Source organism: Micrasema longulum, unplaced genomic scaffold (assembly GCF_059751315.1).
Source record: "Micrasema longulum isolate JH-2025_06_02 unplaced genomic scaffold, ASM5975131v1 h1tg000533l, whole genome shotgun sequence".
In the NCBI taxonomy this organism is placed as follows: Eukaryota; Metazoa; Arthropoda; class Insecta; order Trichoptera; family Brachycentridae; genus Micrasema; species Micrasema longulum.
Genome location: NW_028277729.1, coordinates 785,805 through 807,162, shown reverse-complemented (window position 1 = coordinate 807,162; position 21,358 = coordinate 785,805). Strand labels below are relative to the sequence as shown.

The following is a 21,358-nucleotide window of genomic DNA, read 5'->3' as shown; positions in this document are numbered from 1 at the left end:
GCTTTGAAATACTTTCCGAATTTTTTACTTTTTTGGCTAATTGGTTTTGTCAACAATATTTTTGATGTGTAATATTTTAATTGATTAAAACTTGTCAAAAACTGTTTTCATACAAAATCATGATAAAAAACAAAAAAAAATTTTTCAACTTTTTACACATACTGACTTCTTAATATCTACTAGTTTCGAGACGTACCTATCTCTTTATCGGAACTCTGACTTGATTAATAATTTAATGCAATCAGTTCATTTTTAGAACCGGTGATAGTTATAAAATATTTTAATTTATACTATGCACCTCCATTAGGTATGATAAAGTTGCATTTTAGTTTTTACATGTAAATGTAGTAAAAGTTTTTTTCCTTTCCTCTCCATTTTAATTTTTTGCATAAATTAATTGATTATTCTCTTTTTTTCAATTTCATCAATTTATTTTTTTTATATGTCTTTAATAAAATAAAACCATTATATTATTCAATACGTTCATATTATGTAATTTTTCAAATTTGACGGTTTGAATAGGTGATAAGAAATTGCCTTAAGGCAATATAACCTACCACATGTGTACATCAATTATAAATGCATATAAAGTGTCTTCTTCTTCGCAGTCTCAATCCCGGGGATTGATTTGCAGCAAAGTTCTGCATTTCGTCCTCCACTGGTCTCTATTCTCTACAGCCCTCTTCAACTCGACATATGAGGCGCAGTTAAAATCCTGACACACAAATCCTGACACACTCCATATTTTTCCGTGTAATTTGTCCCCTCAGCCTTTCCTTCTATTATGTCATGCAGGAGACCCTCATGGCGTATAATGTGGCCGCTCCATTGGGCTCGCCTTAGATGGTTTTGATAGGTGCCTCCCTCCTTAGATTCTGCTGAGAACCTCGTCATTAGTAATATGGTCTCTCCAGGAAATTCCTTATATTTTTCTGTAACGCCACATCTCAAAGGTCTCTAGTCTTTTTTTATCTCTTTTGGTAAGGCACCATGTCTCACAACTGTACATCAATATGCTCCATACATGTGTCTTGGCAAGTTGCTTGCGGAGTTTTAGGTTTATATTATCCGAATCGAAAGCCTTTGATTTTTTTCTAAACGACAGCCTTGCTCGATGTATGCCGCAGTCAACTTCTCCTTTTGTTCTGCTACCCCAGGTGATCCTGCTTACAAAGTATACGAGCTCTTTGCGTTTTTCAGAGTTGCTACTGACATTAGTACAATTAATAAAATGTAGGTACAAATAAATCAAATGTAGGCGTCGTCACAAAAATACTGATACGTTTCGAAACAGGTACATTTTAAAAATTCAGTCGTCATATATTAAATCATATTTACTTACATTTGTTGTAATATTTTTCTGTAAAATGAATGATTTAAGTAAAAAAAAAATTATTATAATTTATCTTGAAATATTTTTTTGTTTTCTGTTGGAAGAGGTCGTAAGGACACGAATCAAAACTTGTCATTGCACTTAAAGATTAATTTAGTATTGTTTATTGCCAAAGGCAATTCGGTGATATCATCCGGATAGGATTTCGATGACAATGACTCTTAAAATGTGGCTATGATAAGTTTGACAAGACATTAAACATCTTTCGAAAAATATGAAGGGGTTTAGTGGTCAATGATTTTTATACGTATTTACTGTATTTGTTATCTATTCTATCAAATGATTTATTTTACAATCAAACACAACATTTTTATTTATGAGGCAGATATTTGTGTATATTCCCAAACTTTTTTTTATTTTAACAATTATTGATTGAATTGGCATTTACTTTGTGGAATAACATGATTAAATATATATATATAATAAAGCACTTTGCTCTTAGGCCCCTTGAGATTATTTTAAAGCACTACACGAAATATGACCACATTTCTGATTATCGTAGGCAACTGAAATGGCTCAAAATTAGACAGCGGAGAGACTATCACTCCCTCTCACTTCTGTTCAATGTACTTCATAGTCCTAACGCTCCTATATACCTGTGTGAAAAATTTCAACGCTTATCAGTTCATGGTTTACCTCTTCGTTCTCATTCTCAAGGCACTCTCTTAATACCCATACACAATTCCTCTTTCTTCTCTAACTCATATAGTGTCTATGCGGCTCGACTGTGGAATCATCTCCCATCCACCATCAAAGATGTTACTACATTATCTCTGTTTAAATCACGTCTGAAGAAACATCTTTCTCTTCCTTAATCTCTCCTCCTTTCCTTTTTCCTCTTTCCTCTTTCCTCTTTTTTCCTTTTTCCCATTGAGTAATAGTTTCGATTTAAGGTAATTTATAAACAAATACGTTTATTTCTATTTTTATATATCTTTATATTTTTAATTTTTTTTTTTCAATTGAATATGTTCTGTAACTTGAATAATAAAAATAAAACTTTTATTTTATTGGTTGGTTGGAAGAAATTGCCATTTGGCAATAAGCCCGCCAATGTACAAATAACATTATGTACAAAAAGTTAAATAAATAAATACTATTTTCAGAAACTGGAGATCTTTCCATCAACAGCTTGCCCACCACATACCGCACACCGCATCTGAGGACATAAGTCTCCTTGGCGGTGCCCACATACACGGAAAATTTGCTCGTTGTCAAACGAGAAAAGCTGCCCGAAGGAGCTCTCTGAAATCTAGTAGCCTTAGCATCTTTGTGCTGAAAGAAGGTAATTCAGAAGTACATATGTACTTCATTGGATTGAGAAAAGAGGGAAGTGAATTTTTCACTAACTGGGATTAAATTGATTGGACAGCATCAATTCGCCGAAATGATTACAAAACTTTTTAAAAGCCTCGAAATTCTTTTTGGAAGCCACCAGATCTGTATATCCGACAGGACCTATAACAGGGCCACGGATAGTAGCGAGAAGCTCCATTCGGTAATCATAAAGAAGAGGAAAAGGACAAGACCCCAGGATGTGTTTAGAAGATTGTTTAGGATATCCGCAGCAGCATGAAGGGGAGTCAACAATATTAAAAACAAACAATTTTTGCTTAAATTTACCACGACCTGATAAAAACTGCGTAGTCCAGTGATCGGTGATAGTATAATAATCTTTCTATCTATAGATGATAATACCTATCAAATGGACTAAAATCATATGTAGATAGAAAGGACCAAGTCCATTAATAAATAATAAAATAGCTGCTAAACTGTCGACAAGTACAAGAAATATATGTCTATTTATCAGTCAATTTTCCCTAATAATGGGTGGATTTTCACTTGCATTCGTGCATCTCCTGGGGTGCAATTATGAATCTTCTCTATCCCCTAGAGAGTGGTTAATTTGAAGATATGTATTTTTACCATGCGACTAATTTTTGCTTCGCAACACAGACACACTAATGATTAAACGCCAAAAAATATAAACACGTAAAATCAAACATGGTGATTTTAATTTAGAACACTATTGCGACCTTAAGTATTCACCCAAATCACTTAATTAGGTTAAATTGACCAAAACGTATTAGTTTTATCTCCGTTTTTGAAGCAGTTTTAAACACCATTTGACGGTTAATTATCAGCGTGGCCATTATATGAAGCAAATTTTCGTTGCATTAAAAAAAAATCTTCAAATTAATCCCTCTCTAGAAGATCCAGAATACTACCCCCGGGTGCGTAAATTGTGCATGAGATCTTGCTCTAACATTATTATTGGAAACATACAAACTGATTACTTTCAGTGTACTTTTATTCCTCTTTTCTCACCGAGTGGTGCATAGGGCGGATTATTAAACCAAATGGAGCATATTTTAATCATCTGTTACATGCAGACAAGGTGATCAGTCCTACGTTTAAGGTGCCAGTCCAAGAACAATTTAATATTGCAGTTTAAACAACCTTTTAAATAACTATTTGATATCTAGCCTGCTAGGAATTGATCCCAGGACCTCGAGAATGGTAGACAAAGACCCCAACCACTTAACAACGTGGTGGACTTATCTCTGCTCTATTTCCTTTTTCAGGATTTTTACCTGAGAGTTGTCTTTGAGTTCAAAATGCTCGTCCGGGGTTCCGATTCTTTTTTACACTCAAAACTTTATACTTTACCACGTATTAGAGTGGAATTCTACCAACTTACTGCATTCGAAATGAAACATATTGTTACTTGCTTCTGAGTTTAATGAATTGATTAATTTTCGTCCTAGGCGAAGTTTGAGAACATTATTATTGAATTGACCTGAAGTCGCGTGAAATCAAACAATAGTTTTATTCACCTCGTGTTAATTTAACACAAATCTTGCAAATATTAGAATTCAGTGTCTTTGAATAAAATTTACTTTAAGCAAAACTGTGTTGATTCTTCTATTTTACACCTGTAGCACATGCACTAATATTATATGAGCTGACACAATATTTGCTTAGCAATTTTACAATAAATCGCACATCCGTCTTCTTATAATTCCAAGAAACTGTTGTTTAGTAAGAGGAAAAGTTATTCTTTTTAACTTATAGAATAAGATGTACCACGTGCCCAAATCACATTGAAAAAGAATCAGCATTACTAAAATGCTTTTCTTAGGGAGGACACGGCACTTATTAATCAATATTTTTTTTCCCATTATAAACAAAGATTAACAGTAAAATAACGTGACTTTGCTGAGGTTACCCGTGCCGAGGACATTTAACAATATACCTTTTTTTAATATTTTACACGTGAGAATAAACAAAGAAGACTTAATATACAGAGATACTTAACAAAATGTTCAGAAAGTTCAAAACACCACGCATTTACACCTTTATTATTTATATTATAAAACGTACAATAAAATAACAAAAACATAACATAAACTATATATTTGTGGAGCAGTTTATTCAATATTGGTTTGGGCGAATGAGACAGTCCATTTTACTTCTACCAAACTCCACTATCCATTTTTTTCCAGGCCTTTTTGAACATTTTCTCATTTTTAATTGTTTTAATAGGAAGTGGAAGTACTTACATTCATGATACTTACATTCACTCTATATCTCTAAAAAAAATGCACTGGGGACGGGAGAATGAACTTAGAATTTTATTAAAAAAACAAATTAGTTTTCTTCCATTTTACTTTGATTACATTTGCTTATAAAATATTTTTCATTCAATTTACTTAAAACTGAACATTTTACCTCAACACGACAAAAAATATATAAATACGCTGCGGTTGGTGTACCAATGGAGTGCCCTATGCTCCATCGATGTTGCAGAAAGGAAATGATAATGATGATTTACTGTATTTAGCTTGGATTTTTAATTATTTTTTACATGACTTTGTGTCAATAACGATTGGTTTTCATTTGACAGATTTACTTAAATAGTAAAAATGGACCGCCTCGGGGTCTAATGATAAACGTATTTTTCCAGCATGGATGAAGTTTCGGGCTCAGTACCCGGCATATTTTATGTGAAATTTTCATTGAAGGTATTTTAACTGTAGTATATTTTATAGTCCCTGGTCTGGCAAAAAAACTGATCATCTTATTCTCATATAACAAAATTAATTAAGTTACGCGGATCGCAGCAGTCGTGGTGTATCAATGCAATGCCATATGCACTATTAGGTGGTAAATTGAAAATCTTGTTGTATAAATATGAAACGTCCAAAATTTTCCAAATCGATATTAGTGAATTTTATTATTCTGTCTATGAGTCCATACAAACGTTCTTTCCAAATATTGTCTAAAAATAGGTACTTCAAATTCACTCGTGAAAACACTGTGTTTTGTGAACGTTTTGTTTTATAATTATATATACACGATACAATACACATAAAATGTTTTTTTTTTTTAATAAACATACTAGGCACTTATAGATGCAAGAGACAAATATTATTTTTCATATTCCAAGAGAGACGGAGATTTTTTTTAAAGTTTATTTTTTTCAGAAGTTTGTGGCCACTTAACACAATGTGTAAAATTCACTATTCTGCCTATATTTGAACATCTATATTCCTTCAATTCTCTCATATTTTGACGTTATTATTATTATAGTTGGATAATTTATATGCCGCCATTTTTGTGAATATCACCTCAAGGGCGCTGTACAATAAATAAATATCCCAGAACGTCTTGCAGCTACAGAGCGAAAAGACTTTTGGTATTCTATTTCATTCTTTCCAATTATTTCAATTTTAACCGGTGGGAGCTAGATTACAGCACGTCTTGTAGCCACAGAGCGCATGGACGTTAAGTAATCTAGCCCCCATTTACATTATGTTTTGATTTGACAGTGAAGTTTGGTGTGAATGATATGAAAGTAAATCAATTAAAAAACTAGTTTTTAAAATAAGCAGTTAGATTAAAAGTCTTGCAGCTACTGAGCGCATGGACTGTTGAAGTTCTAGACCCAATTAACAAAATTTAAGTATTGTATGGTTAATAACATGTAAATATTGAAGCAAGATTACCAATCATCTTGCAGCTACAAATCACATGAACGAGTGGAATTCTAGCAACTTAAAATTATCCAAATAAATTTACTAAAAATAAACATTGAGCAGAGTAAATAATTTGAACGTAGTTATGCAGAAAGCAGCCAGTCCACAATTTTGAAAAAAATTGATATTGATGTTATCGGGTGCAGTAAGGTCAATTCTATGTTTTGCTAAAAACAGCCAGACCGATTTCATACAAAAAATTGTTTTAATCACCTTCTGAAAATGGTGTCCATCTCAAAAACGGCATTTCTCGATTCGCAAAAAACACCCACAGCACTAGAAAAATGTTGACAAATTTTAAAAATCACCAAAAAAATCATTACATAATTAAATTCTTGTTTGTAATATAAAAAAAAAATTCCATTTCTATCATTTGTTAAAGCCAAAAACACTTTAACTGTTGTGTAGATTTAATTATTAACTCTTTTCACAAAGGCGCTATTATCTCAGTTTCAGTTTTCTATGGCTGGCTGCTTTCTGCATAACTACGTTCATTTGTCAATCTGACTCTGAACAATCTGAAGTTGTTGTGAATCTGAAGGGGTTTAATCCAGTTCTTGTCTACGAAAATTTAGAGAAACTTAAAATATTATAGATATTATTTCATTTAAAATGTGTTTTGCATTACCAATGTTCCATCCAACACATCAGACTGAATATCAAGATACTTTGCAGCGCCGTGTACCTACACTATACAGCCTTCTTTTTGGATAATAATTTTATTACTTGTATAATTCGTAATCTAAGATTTGAAATAAATTTCACTGTATTATTTTATTTATGATCTTGTTAAATAATTATTCATATTAAATTATTTGGCCTGTCACTTTTGTTCGCAACAGTTGTATAGAGAGTTCAACCACCAAAAAGTCGCGACTCTGCAAACACGAAAATCCACTTGAGAACTTTTCTAGAAGACCTTGCACAAAATGTCAAACAGGCACACACGAACCTTAAATCCTCACGCATTTAATTGAAGATTTACCGCCAATGTCTTTCCACGTTTTGTTTAAATATTCAAATCGAGAATACCAACACCTAACGCATTTTGGCGCCAGTCGCAGTCGTACAAGTGACGTTGGCGCCAATCCGTATGTGCGATGTTCATTATGATCTTATGTGGCCATCTTGAAACATGTTGGTTTTGCGGTAAATTATGCTGTTTATCCACCAATCATCATCTCAAGTGTAAATTGGACTTCATTTCTAAGAAATTACATTTCTCTACGTAATCCATTTACAATCCGGTGTCAGTTTCTAAGACGTGTAATTTTTTAAATACAAATATTTGCGTTCTTATGATTTTCCCAAACATTTCATTTTGAGGGCCGTTTAAAACGAGTTGTAAATAATTCACTATTAGAAAACGGGAATCAAGTTGGGATATAGTGAGATTCGAACCACGGACCATTGATTTGGTAGTCTGTGACACTACCCACAGGACCACAACGCGAGTCTATATCATTATAAGTGGAAATATTATTATTAGTACAATGTTAACCCAACGAGTCATTTGAGCTATAGATTCCCATAATTTTGCCTTTTTTATATGAGAAGGGGAAACAATCACAAAAAGGCCCACTTTTGAAGAGATTTTTGTGTCGTTTTTTAATGCAGTTTGATTTGATAAAATAGCATTAGAATATTGTTTGACATTTGTGAAACATTGTTTTACAAAAATGATGTGTTGATTTTCCCCTTTTAAAGATTATTAAATTCAAATATGTTATTTATCTCACATATAAAACCATTTAAACTAACAAATTTTGATCTTCAACATAAATCGACGAAATAATAATAAATTAAAAATTGAATACTTAATCAATTGTAAACATTCGCGGTAATTTATGGCCTATTTTATTCACAAATAAACACATAATTCACTGAATATATCACATTTTTGTGAATTCGTAAACCATTGCCAAACCGATGAATAATTTATAACTAATTTAACAATAAAGAAGCTTTATAATAAAAAATAACCTATTGGTCATACAATATATTATGAATAACTGTTAATTGAGAAATATATACATGCAAATATAAATGATACGGGTAATATTAATGGTGTTATGCAAAAATGTGTTAAGTCACACCAAACTTAAATTGAGATAATTGATGTTTTAAAAAATATGATTAAAAATTAAGCTTGGCTGTTAATATAACTACTTAAAAACTACCTAATAGAACAAAAAAAGAATAAAAATATTTTTGTTGTTAAATATTTTTTAATATAAAAATTAAACATAAAAGTTGGATAACACATTTTTTTCAGAACAGCTTAAAAACTATTCGGTACATTTGTAATAACAACAACGCAAATATGTTGTTAACCAGTTTTCTTCCCAAAAAGACAAATTGACAAATCTATTTTTTTAATATTTTTATTTAAATGTAAAATTACTGATTTTGTATATTTTATTGCAATGGAAAATTGAGAGTTTAAAATAAAAATGCAATTTAAATAAAAGCTTTATGTTCTTAACAAGAAATTAAAAATACCTTTGAATTCCCTTCTGGTATAAGTTTGGATTTTGTCTAAGGGAAAATACCATTTGGCGAGGTTTTTTGTTAACAATAAAATTTATAAGTTAAAACTCGTCAAAATATTTTTCCAAAGTAACAATATCACTTTTGGATCATGATTCTGATTAATTTTCTTAGATTTTGTGGCTTATACATAAATAAGTTTTGAATTTATTTACTTATAAGTAGTTTATTACGCATATTTGAGACATAAGTCCCAACTCCATGGGACTAAAAGTCCTGTGTTGAATCGGGACGAGCAATTAGCTGACACAAACACACGAGTATATCACCACAAATATTATAATAATAAATAAAAAACAAACTAAATCAAGATTTCATATTCTGTACGTGACCATAAGCTAATAGATATTTACAGTAAATTTATCAAATACGCTTGTGTTCCTAATAAAAACATTTAGTTTTTTTCAAATACGTTTTAACAATAGATGAAAAAAAATTTTTTTCAATTAGTTGTAAATAACTTTACTCACTGAATGGATAAAAATCAAGAATCAAGTTGTAATAGAGCAAAGTTTGAACCCCAAACCTTTGTTTTTTAAATGTGTGACACAACATCGGGACCACAATCGCTTCTTAGAAACGTGCTCAATTCCGTTTGAAATATTTATTAAAATTATAATAAATAAGGGATGGTTTTGTGAATTTGATTTCTTAAGTGCAGTAGATTCTTCGTTAAAGGTGACTTTTTGAGATTATTTTTAGTTCAAGTAATGCATGTATTTAATAAATTGCATATTTTATTCAATAGTCAAGTGGGAACCTACATATACGCACGTACTTCTAAAGTTATTTTATTTGATTGTAAATATCATTGACCATTATGTTAATTCATTATCATTTATTTTCTATTTGAATGGTGTCATGGAAATATGCATTATACAGATAATAATATGCATAATATTCACCATAGATAAATACTTCCGAAAAAATGAAGGCTTCCCAAAGAAAATGTCGACTAACTTTGTGAAGAGATTTTTTTTTTAATATGTGAGTTGCATTCTTTTTTACCTTGCTTGTAATATATAAGGTCTATATTGACTTCAAAGAGATATTTATTTATTTGTTTACTTAAAAAAATAAATATTCTATTAAATTTACTTCAATAAAAAACTTTGTTTAGTTGATATGATATGAAAGGATCGGTTGGGATGTTTCGGTTGTGGCCCGTTTTAGGAGCTTCTCCGCATTTGCTCTAGTGACGAGAAAACTACAGAAAACTCCTCAAGAAAAGGCGGACTGTCGTCATTCGCCAACAGAAGAGAATGTTTTTAAGCATTTGTTTAAAAACGCATATTTTTATTTCTTGTAGCAAAATGTAAGAGATATAAAATTATGGAGATTAAAATAAATTCATAGTGATATATTAATTATTTAAACGGTGCAAGAGAATTTTAGATGTACAGCGTCTTTTCCCAGCTCAAAGACATAATTACTAGATCCTCAACACAAAGACAACTTACACAAATACAAACTAATACCACTTTCGGACAAAGAGATTTTGAGTATTATTCAATTAAAATCTATAATCTACTTCCACTATCTATTAAAACGATTAGTAACGAGAGAATGTTTTAAAAAGGTATAAAAAAATAGATAGTGGAGCTAGGTAGAAGTAAAATGGATTGTCTTATTCGCCCAAACCAACATTGAATCAACCGCTCCACAAGTGTATAGCTTATGTTAGGTTTTTGTTATTTTCATTTTGCATTTTGTAATATAAATAATATAGATATACAGATATACAAATATACCTAGTTTTTGAACTGTGAATATTTTGTTAATTATCTCTGTTTATTAATAAATTAAGTAAGTCTTTTTTGTTCATTCTCTAATGCAAAAAAAAATCTAAAAAGTATATTGTTAAGTGTTCTCGGCACGGGTAACCCCAGTGAGATCACATTATTTTTATTATTAATAATAGTTTGAAAGAGAAAAAAATGAATAAATAAGTAAAAAATTAAAAATAATATATTTTTTAATTGATTTACTTCTTAAGTTGGCTTATATTACAATCAGTAAAAAAAACTAATATTTACACTATAACGTATCTATTTACATCATTTTACAGTTAACAAAACATTTATTTTTTAATTCATTTAAACTATTTTCATTTTTCATTTATTCAGGCATCTCTTCATGCATTTTTGAACCTTTATACGTAGAGTAATTTTGAAATTCTTTTTTTTTATGTTAGCCTCATTTTATTCTTATTTCTAGTAAAATACGTTTGATTTTTTTTATTTAACACTCTCTTATTAATAAAGAATTCAGGCATTCGGCTGTTAAAATTTTTAAATTAAATAACATGCATATTATATATCAGTCTCTTTTTTATTGCTATCCAATTGAGTTTTGCTCGCATTTTTTTATGTATTATTTTATATACCCTTTTTAGCACTTTTCTCGTGGCTCTATTTTAAAGGACTTCTAAATTATTACATTTCCGTCGTTGGCTGAAAATAATACCGAAGAGCAGTAATCTATATATGTTTTGTAAATGAGTTCTGCAATATTTCGATCTAATTTATTCCTCAATCTACCGAGATATTTATTTTGAAAAACATGCTCGATACTTTCATTTAATGTTTATTTAATGTCTAATATTATACCCAAATACTTAATTTCATCCACTTTCTTAATAGTTTCACCGTCTATACATACATTCATCATTAGGCTTGTTTTTTTTTTTATATTAGCAATATTTCTCCTTTGAGACTACGTTCGGTCAGAGGTGCAAGAATTATTTATCTTCCAAATTATTATTTTTGTGCTTTTTTAAAGAATTGAGTTTAAAAATTAACCAAAAAGTTGGAAAAATTAAACTTAAATCGGCCTGACGCATTTTACCAAAGAAGCAATTTCAAAAATATTAAGCAACATGTAAACATTTAAAAAAATTAACATCGTAGTCTTTAAAACATATTATTTTAGTGAAAAGTATTCTTAATCCAATTTCATGTCTATTTTTTCATAAATGACTGGGTAATCCTTTCTAAAATCTATGCAATAACCCGTCGTTCACAATCGAAAATAAAGTTGAAAATGCACTGATATTTTTATTTTTTTTTGGCACCACAGCAGGTCAGGAGGCCCAATAACAGTGGTAAATTACATCACAGAATACCCAGGCTTGAGAAAAATCACATTTATTTTTTTGTGTTCTCACCGGGAATCGAACCCGGAACCTACCGTGCGTGAGTGAAGCGTCTTGACCACTACACACGGAGGCCGCCAACCTTTTATGACAAAATTGGGAAACGTTTTGTATATACCTAAATAGTAGTATGTTCTTTCGTCAGTCGTGTTGTGATGTATTTTTAAAAAATTCCTCCACGTCCAGTCTTTTTCACCTGCTGACAAGCCTTTAAAATAGAGACTTTAGGTTATTCCTTTTTTTTAAATGTACAGAAGAGAAACATACGTCTAGGAATTTACAGGGCATATGACCTGTCATTGGCTGTTTAAGTGGCCACTTTACACACTGTGTTACATTCACCATTCTACCTATGTTTGAACATCTATATTCCTTCAATTCATCTATCTGTTGATCTTTGTATAATTAAAGAGCTGAAAACCTTATTAACGCGGGTGATATTCTGAGCGAATTATTTCAACTGATCCAAGAAGAAGTTTAAAAATTGAAAAATATTTTCAGGCGTTGCCTAGTACTCATGTAGGTAAAGTGTTCAAACATAGACACAATAGCGAATGTTACACGTTGAGTCGTGACCACTTAAACCAGCTAATGACAGGTCGTAAGCCCTGTAAATGCCTAGACTTCTATATTCTCTTCTACACAACGTTCTTCAATTTTTATTATTAATATAAGTTAAATAAATTAAACATTCAATAAGTATTTTATATTACGTATGCAATAAAGACAGTAGTAACATTATCGCCATATTCGAGGTAAGATTGTTTTATTATTAAACACGAATGTAAAAGCTCGCTTAAACACTCTGATAGTACCTTTAACATAACTCTTGTATCGGTAACTGATTTATTGAAAGACTTTGAAAAGCTTGTTGCGATTTGGAGCAACTTACTGGCGACTTACTTTGTGTAGCCGTGCACCGGCTATCACTACTGCATGGGAGTCCATTCATTATACTGATTATCCGTTCAAGAGGTTTACCCGTATCATTACGCATTAAATTATCTATTTGTTACTTAGGATTCAAAAGCAGCCAACTCCATTTACTTTAGACACAGTTAAAATATCAGGAATTTTAATAATTTGTATTTTTTAAAAACAATCATGGGTTTTTACATCATGGTATACCCAAATAATATGTATACAAATATTTTTTAAATAAGGCAAAATTTAATTTCGGTTTTTTATAAACACAGGACTTGATCATCAACGGCGAGGAATCAAGCTACTCTAAATTATCACTTTATTGATTTTCTATCTGCTGTACCTAAGCGAGTAACGAATTTAATTAATAATTTGTATAATAAAGATTTTATTCTAAAATATTGGAAGTTTTTAAAAATTATTATTGAACACATTTTTGGCTACTAATTGTTATACTTTCATGTTTAAAATACTACACATAAGTATTTAAACAAAAATATTTGGTATGGCGTTTTAACATTATTAAATCAGGTAACAACCTTGAAAAAAACTGCAGAACCTACATCAATTACAATGACGTTATTAATAGGTTGGCAATTATTGCAAATAAATATGGGGATATAGTTGATATTTTTAACACGAGGGATTTAAAAATCAAAAACGTCTGGTATCTTACTTTTCGCATTAAATTTACGCAAATTATATTCAGTTTTTTCTTCATACACAAGCGTATTTTGTATGTTATCTTTATTTTTGTTTCCATTTCATTTTGTTCTCCAATTGTATTTGGTTTATATAATGTACTAGCGACCTGACAGACGTTGTCCTGCCCAAACGTTGGCTTACCTGCTATTAGCTTGGAAAAAGACTTTTCATTGATAAGTAGGTACCTAGGTACTTTTTGTGATTAAATTCCAAAACTGAAAAATGTTAATAATATATTTAATTTATGTAGGTACCTAGGTACTTGTTTATGGTTGAATTCCAAAAAAAAAAAAAAAATTTTTTCAAATATGGCATTCTTTTTGCAAACGTCAAACTCCGGTCTTCTCACCAACAAAGGAGTGTACTTATGTAGGAAAACGATTTTAAAAATGTATTGAATCAGTATTATATTAGTATCACAAAAATCCAGTAAAAAGAAATAGATGGGTAGAATTATAAGGAATTAAGAAAGATCTGATTAAGATTTATAAAAAACAAATGCGGTTTAAAACATTCAAAAACAAATTTTTTGATACACAAAAAAACATCTTTCAATTTTTTTGCAAATGCATTCTCCTCGAACCCAACCCTGGTAGATTGACGAAAAAAACATAAAAACATTAATGCTCCTTACTTCTTTTTAACATATTAAATTTTAGATTTTAATATCTACTAACACGCACAGCGCAAAGACCTATATTTCTCCTAAGAACCACACTTAAATCGGTTAAGCCGTTTAGAAGGAGTACAGTGACATCACACGTATAGAGGAATTATATATATAAAGAAGATTATCACTTATGTTATTTGTTTCATTTTTTTTTCATTACGTGTACTAATGTAGTAGTATATTTAATTTTGTATTACTGTGTACAATAAAAGCAGTAAGCCGTGTAAAAAAAAGGAAATTAAAAATGTATCACAAGTGTCACGAGAGTACTCACAACTTAATTACACATGATTTTTTCAACTATAAATGCTTATCGGAAACTCAAGACAATAAACTATGTAAACAGAATATCTTAGTGTGTACATTCTTCAATAAAAATAATTCTCAAGAAGTGAACTCTTGATATTATGTGTACTGTACAAGTTTGTCCATGAACTGTTAATCTGTTTTCTCAGAAGTTCTTTGCATATTGTCTGAAACGGTGGTACTTTGTACGAAAATATATACCAAGTCCTCACCACAAAGTACCAATAGATACAAATGAGGGAATGGTTAACAAAATGGCGATTTTTACGTCTGCGGGAAACGTAACAAAGCTCGATAAAAAGCCGAGGCTCGTAATAATGCAGCTAATTTGTAATTAGTAAAGCTCGGCTTCGTCTGCGGTTTAGATTGCGTTGGATATATCGTGTATTAGTTGCCCATAGGCCATAAAATGCGCAAAGTTAAATACTGATGCGCGCAATATGTTAAGATCTGTCAGTAATTCGCGGAATGTATGTCGTGTCGTACATTAAACCGCTTACTTTACTAATTTACAAGGTTCCACATTTTATTCTCCAATATTGGCGGATTTATCCGAGTTTGATGATTCGCAGAAGTCACGAGATTTATTTTAATCGAAAAGATTAAGTTTGTTGTTTACGGCACTAGACTTGTTCACCAATAATAAATACACTAAATTCTCTTTATTTTTACTAAATTCTCGTATGTTTCAATTCCTACAATTCTATTTGAAGCCATTTCCTCAATTTCGGCGAAAGATAAACATGTATTACCCACATAAGCAAATAATCTCCGAATGACTTTCTTGGAATGAAATCATTAAGCTACCTCGAATAACCGAATACGTCTCTTTGTGTTAATGAATAATTGATCGCTTGTTAATGGATTGGTGTGACGTGGTTATGGCCAGTGTTAGTTTGTGATTTTCCGAAACTGCGGGGACAATTAGTCTGTTTCGGTATTCGTTTGACAAAGTGGGTCACACATCGCAAGATGCGGGCAGGTACTGAGGCACCAGTGTGGAGACGGTGAGTTAAGCCCGGGACAGACTCGACATCTCAACGCAGCAGCTGTTTCGAGATGCATAGTTGTACCGTTCGCCCACAGATAATTCTCTCCTAATTAAAGCAGTGCTCTTTTACCGCGTCTCACAAACCAACTACACAATACTTAATTAAAATGAACAAGAACTGATTATTTAATATGAAAACCAGAAATATTAGATATTAATTCGGGCGGTCAAGTATGGGAAGAGGCAGGAACTCCTATTCAACGAGGCTAGAGGACCAGTTTGACTGCATTTTTATCAGCGATATCCAATAGGTAATAATTTTCGAGTCCCCAATGTTATTATCTCGTTGTATTCCCACAAGGGTCTTTTTATATTATTTTCATTATGATTAACTACTCTGGGAGTATTCTCTAAACTAGGCAAGTACCAAATTGTGTGAGAAGTGTACCGAGATCACACTACATTCTAAATCTATCACAAGAATACTTGAGACACATTGAATCAGTAATGCTTCATATATTACATATATGTATGTTCTGTTACCTATCTATCACATGACTGCAGCTACAGTAATACTTTATTTTAATTATTTTCAATTCATAACCGTCTACAAATGCAATTTTCAATGTTTTTTTTTTATTGGTAAAATAGTTTTTTCATTTGCGTCACTAACTTCGTGATTTAAAATAAAAAGGATAATTTATTTTATTGTATTTTCATCTTTTTCCCCCTTTTTGCCCTTATTTAAAGCGTTTCACTCAGTCGATGATTATGTGGCTTGGATTTAAAATGGCAAATGTCATAAATTGCAATATTACAGGAGAGTCGTGTTTCGGGAATTTTGTATCGTAATAATGAACTGCATTAAATGAATTTACTTCAAAACATTACCACATATGCATTTTTAAATAAAATATTCGAATATGTTTATTAAAATAGAAATTGACCCTTTCCAAAACTTTGGCAAGAAAGAAATTAACTCTGACATCGGCTCTTTTAGATCCACAGAATTTTCATTACAACTAATTGCTTCTACGCCAAATTTAGCCGAAATCCAAAAACGAACCTGGTAACATTATCGTATAATGTTAATAATATTCACCTTAATATGTATATTACAAATGATTTACGATAAACACACAACTTTATATAGTAGTGTACCAAATTAACTACACATGCGTGAGATGGATTTATACAAAATAAATATTATAATACTTACATAGGCCTCGCGATATTACAAGAGAAAGCGGCTATGTACATAGATGCCTCTTCACGTCATGTCACATCTTGGTAAAGAGTTTCCAACTCAAATCTCAGCCTTGTTAACTAAAAACAAAAGATAAATCCATGGTGTTTTTAAATTTTCAATAAAAAAAATTACAAAAAAATCGAGTTTGTCTACCTTAATTTATAGTAACACAGTATACAAATTAATATTTATCCCACGAATTGGGTGTAATCAAAATTAATCCGCAAAAATGCATGATTTTGACCACTTTCTTCAAAAATAGAAATCTATGGAAAATAACTTTTGATTCATTTTCTTACGATGCTATTTCACGGTGGAGGTTGACGATTTTTTTGTCCTCGGCCGCTCTGAATAAGGATTTTAAGCTCCGTTTGATCCACCATCTAAAGTTTTTAAGCCAGGCGATACGTCGTCCTAAGATGCGTTTCTCTTCAACCGTTTCGTTATTCGTAATATTTTGTACATCTCTCCGCGCATAAAATGTCCAAACTACTCTAGCTTCTTAACTGCTGATGGATTTTAGCAACGCTGTCAAAGCTTATGTCCGGTCGGTAGCTGGTTCAAGTTACCATAGTCTACCTTGTATTTAATATTCTTAATAAAACCCATGACAACGTCTACATATCATGTATATATCTTCAATTTTCTAGCTTATGTTTTTTTAACAAAGCTTATAAAGTATTTTACAAGTATAATACATATGAATAACATTCCCAGGAGTTACTACAAACTCAATTCGGGACTTAAAAAATATTAACATAAAAAAAATATGGATTGAGAACAACAAAGAAACAAAACAAGTTTAGCACCTTTAAAACTAACTATAACACAAAAACATATAGGCTAAAAACCTTTTCTTACATAAGCAGATATATGGATAAAAACGCTTTCAAGATTGAAAGAAGTGGTAAATCTAGAACTAAGGGAGATAAGGTCGTTAACATAATATACCACGTATACGATGCAGCCATAGATTAGAACATATTTATCTCTGTTAGAAAAACATCTGATGCCTAAGAAATGTCGTATGGCACGATGAGCACATGCGGATTCGATGCAAGATCGATTACACAAAACGTGTGTCAGACCAATCATGGTGTATGCAATAGAGACGAGGATAGATAAAGAAAAAAAAGGAAAAAACGAAAAAACGAAAACTAAGTAGAAAATAATATACTAATAAATAACTGCTCAAAACGTCAGAAATGAAAGTACTAAGGGCAATCGCATTTTGTATTGTCATAATTAGATCTAAAGCATCAATCGAATTTCTTAGTTTAGTTTTAATAATTTAAAGCGGATCAAAAAGAGCGTTTGCTTAAGTAAATTTGTTATAAATATTTTATTTATTTAACTTAAGTTATGTTTTTTACAGATTTAAGAAGATAAGACAATAAGGTAGGTAATTTAAACTGGGATCCGACAAATATAATAAAATCTGGTTTCTTAAATAGATAATTTTTAAGTAAAGAAAGTTTTCACTCTGCACCGAATGTTAAAATTAACTATTTAAAGAGTCCAATGCAATTATGATAAATGTCCTATCAATGAAACTTTGAGATATTTGCTATTGAAAGCTTCAAACGGTTGATGCAAACTCCGCTTAAAGTTAAATAAAGAGCTAAACTGACAGAAATGATGCAACAAAGTAGTGGACGTTTTTGTCTATAGACATTATCCATTATTTTTAATTATTGCTGTGAATGTTGATGACGCTAAGCATTCTAGTCATGTAGCCGTATTTAAAAAATGATTTATGACGACACTGACAGCGATTTTGCTAAGTTTTAAAAAGTGAACAGTTACTATGTGAATATCACTATCAATTGTGGACTTTACCCGTATGCAGAGACAAAACTTAAGGTGAGGAAAGTACATTATTCGGGTTATTCTCCGCATTTGAGATCAGAATGTACTTTCCTCACCTTAAGTTTTGTCTCTGCATACGGGTATTAGTTTAAATTTGACATATTTTGGATACCAATCATTATTGCAATGGACACTTCATTTGCTGATGTCTTGTTTATTATTTGCATGGCACATACATATATAAAAAATAAAAATATGAAATTTATGGCTTGAATCTAAACAAACAAACAAACAAACATCACGCCGTTTCCCCGTAAGGGTAGGCAGAGAGGATAGAACGCCACAACACTCTATCTTTGCATACAGATCTTGCTTCCTCTACATTCATACATCTTCTCATGCACGCGCGCCGATTATTCCGACTTTTGACATGTCCATCTTTAAGTATTTGTTGGATTTGGTCATGCCATGTCTTTCTCGGTCTTCTCTATTTCTGCATCCATCAACTTCGCATTGTAAATATTCTTAGCCGTTCTCCTCGCTGTCCATTCGTTCTACCATGTCCAAACCAGCGCAGAGCTCCTTTCTTGATTTTGTCGATAATGCTTGTCTCAGCCTTACATAATGTACGGATCTCAACATTTGTGCATCTATCGTACATGGGCTTGAATCTAAAGAGGCCAATGTCGTAATTTGGCAAAATTATAAGAGAGTAATTTCCCCCATTTTATGACAATTTAAATAAACCATTTTACTTGTTTGATAACGAATATTAATAGAACTTATACCGGATAATTTTTATTTTTTAGAAAATCACCTCAAGGGCGGCTGTACAATAAAAATCCCCACACTCTGCAGTTACAGAGCGCGTTGGCGGTTGGGATTTTAGTTCCCCGTTTCCCAATTGATGATTTTAAATTTTAATCATACATAGAAGCTAGATAAAAACATATCTTCTTGCAGCTATAAAGCGCATGGATGGTTACGATCTAGCTCCCAATTTACATTATACAAAAAATACTATAAAGTATATTTTTGACGTTTCATATACGTATGTGTTTATAAAATAGTTGTTCAAATATAGTTTTTAATTAACATCGACCCTCTACAAAATGCTGGTAAGGAAAAATGAAATCCGACATTTGCCCTTTTAGATCCAAGCCAAATAAATATTTTCTTCAACAATGTTCAAAAGTCAACAGATGGAAGAATTGAGGAAGTGTGGATGGTAAAACATGGGCAGAATTGTGAATGTTACACCGTGTGTACAGTGGCCACTTAAACCAGCCAATGACAGGTCATAAGCCCTGTAAATGCCTAGACTTCCGTATTCCCTTCTCAACAATGTTTTCCCTCTCTGTTGCAATAAATTTTAATGTTTTCTTTGTCACGGGGTATCCCAAATATATATAAGGTTTATAGTAAATATGTATAAGGTTTTCCGAGGATAAAAAAATAATAAACATCCTTACGAAACTTATATTAGTAATAATGTTATTTTACTTTGTAAAACATGAAGGTAAATGTTATGGTTAAAATCGAATTATTTTGTGTTATTATTACCGTTGAAATACCATATTTAATTTCCTGTGATATCAGAACACTATTATTAATAGCTAGAAGGTTAAACCGGCCATTAAACTAACACGACACAGCAAAGAGGAAATCATGTGAATTGATAAATATCATATTTTATCCGAAACCTTTCTTTTTTAATCATTTTTTTATAACTACAAAGTACGGAAGCTTGAGATACATATGTACATACGTGAACCAAAATAAACAATAGTTACGCACTAAACAAGTAAACTTATTTAAATATAAATTACTAAAAATGAAAAATAATACAATTGTAACGCATTGAGAGAAAAACTTTTTCTTGTCATTGCATCAAACTGCTGCTTTTGACTCTTCTACAGTTTTATTAATGAACTTATAACATGTTGTAATTAACAACTGTACCTATATACCGGATTTAATTATTGATGAGATCAAAATAGTTGATTGTGATTTTTGTCAAGTCTGGGTGTTGTAATTCTTTATACTTAGGCCTCTGTGGTGCAAAAAAAAACAAAACACAATTTAATTATGCATTTAAAATTTATATCATCATCATCATTCCATGTCCACTCTCTAGTTGGAGCATGTGGTGTACTATAACAAAACCAAGCAGCTACTACAGTGAACGAGGAGGCAAAAAAGTTAGAGCAGTGAATGGATATTAAAATTTACTAACCAAACAAAGAATACTTTGTAAAAACAAATAAAAATGTTTAATCACCGATTTAATTTTCGCATATAAAAAAAACCTATAATACATAAAAAGATAACGGCAAATTAAATAAAAATAATACTTATTGAAAAAGCAACTGAAAAATGTATGCATAGATGAAAGTACCGACTAAATACAAGTTATAAAAGTATATATCTTTTATATTAAATAATAATAAAATATTCCATAATGACGTATAACACTGTACAAATCTAACTTTCTCTACGTAGGTATGTACGCATCTGTACCTAGAACTGCAACCGATTTCTGAATAATATTAATATTCTATTATTTCT

General features: G+C 31.1%; 1 protein-coding gene across 2 annotated transcripts in view; it reads left to right on the top strand.

Annotated features, from left to right (window-relative positions):
• Positions 1-21,358, top strand: part of LOC148280817 (fibroblast growth factor 17-like) — a 192,512-nt gene that overhangs the window by 59,608 nt on the left and 111,546 nt on the right. The window lies entirely within an intron of this gene.